The sequence below is a fragment of the Zingiber officinale genome, chromosome 2A, assembly GCF_018446385.1.
Source record: "Zingiber officinale cultivar Zhangliang chromosome 2A, Zo_v1.1, whole genome shotgun sequence".
Classification (NCBI taxonomy): domain Eukaryota; kingdom Viridiplantae; phylum Streptophyta; class Magnoliopsida; order Zingiberales; family Zingiberaceae; genus Zingiber; species Zingiber officinale.
Window position 1 is genome coordinate 138187907 of NC_055988.1, and position 2120 is coordinate 138190026.

The following is a 2120-nucleotide window of genomic DNA, read 5'->3' on the forward strand; positions in this document are numbered from 1 at the left end:
AAAACCCATTTCCGACAAATCCTCTCCTGACGCCTATTTTTCCATCAGTAATCCATCAGTATGTACACATACCGACAGATATTTCAATCGATAATCCTTGTTTTTTTTAGTGTAAGATTGTTTGATCTCGATTTAGAAGTCTCTGTTGGTTTCTTCAATTGAATCAATGCCTAAAGTTGTTTGTACTAGGACACATCATCACTTTCTTTCAAATTGAAAGATCTTTCTAGGACTTACCTTACTTACCTATCAAATATCTAGTCTAGCTGTCCTATTTGGACTTTCTTTTGTTTAGTGTCTGATTGACCTGATTCATTAAAACTTTTTTACAACACTAAGTTATACAATAGATAGAAACTAGAAAATTAAATTAGTGTCCTTTGGTTGTTCAACTACATTGGTCCAGTCAACCACGCATGGTCGACCAGAAACCTTGTTTCCGTCACACTTGTTTGAAGTTCACTTCTCCAAGATTTCTAGGATTTACATTCTTAGAGTTTTCCCTTTGCCAAATATCTAGTCGTCTTACCACCTTGGGCTTTTCCCTTGCCTAGGTCAACCTTGACTTTCCAGGACTTCTCACTTACTTAGGTTACTCTTAACCTGTCATGACTTTGACCTATCAGGACTTTTACTTGTCTTGGCCAATATTGACCTATCAAGACTTTTAATTAACTTAGTCAACCTTCACCAAATTATTTGGTAAACATTGATATGATCTCATTAAATATTTTATCAAACAAATATCAAAATCTTGGAGGTCAATTATACTAACAAAGAGGACATGATAGCTTGGAGGGGATGGTCTCGTCTCTCGCTTCCGTCCAATTTTGAGGGGAAGAAAAAAATAGATAAAATTAATCAACTGACATATTTAAAATCCGTTCGTCACTTTTTTTCAAGAGAAAGTATCTCGACTCTAGTGATGCCCATCCTTTTTCTAATATGTGCTTTAGAGTAAATAAGGCGTAAGTCTTCATCCATTTGCGAGCCTCACCTCCCAGAGTTCCTCTGATCCCATAATAATTTGTCAAGCTCTTATAAACCTTAACTTTATAGGCAACCATCAAAGTTTTTAGAAAAGACATTGTGTTTCTATTATATGATTGCAATACTTGTAAAATAGAAAGATGAGGAGGCTAGACTTTGTCATCTCACAATAAAATTCATAATGAATTTTTTTTTAATCTAACTCGGGTAGTCAAAGAATAATTCTTAATTAATTATCTTAGTTAGATCTTCTAATTAAAATCATGATCAATTCATTTTAATTTTAAAATATTATAAAAGAAAATTAGTGGTTATCTTATTCAAACATATGTAAATGTTTATTTCATGTAATTATGGCTCACTAGAAGGAATACTTGCTTGAGAAACAATCTTAATTGAATTATACTATCCATAAATTTAATTCAAATAACCATCAATCAAATTGATTATGTGGTATAATCTCACTTTTACTAGGCATGACAAGCATAGTGTTGATTATTCCTCATCTTTATAATTTGTAACATACCCAACAACAAATTGCAACTCTTCAAGGGACCAAACAAGTCAAAGAATAACAAAAACATAGCATCATAGTTATACCATTAATTGAACATCTATATTTTCAAGATCCATTATAATCAAAGATAATTGTCAATATTGGTACATGTTTTAAAGTTGTCTCACATCTCTCTTAATCTATCACTAAAGTAATAATACTGTTAGGATTTTTTTTATTTAAATCAACTAGTTACATAAACCTAACCTCCACCACTTGTTATGCAACACAACGATTTCCTTTTACAATTTGATTATTTCTAAGACATTATCACTAACATCCACCACTTAAATAAATTTCAATAACTCCTCAAAACCAAACCGGTACATGACTATAGCCAAGAAACTTAAAGCTCATGCTCACTATGGTCTAATCAATACAAAATAATAAAATCAAATAACAAGAAAGAAAAGTTGAGGTTTAAGGCTACATTGTCTATCGCAAGTGTTCATTAGGCACACATAGTGCAACAAGAGTCGCACTTGAGTACTTTTTTTTAAATCTGAGGCTAATAAAAAAAAACCCCTTAAATAGTAAACAAAGCCATTTTTTTATTAGTAGGTTGTTCTAAAAT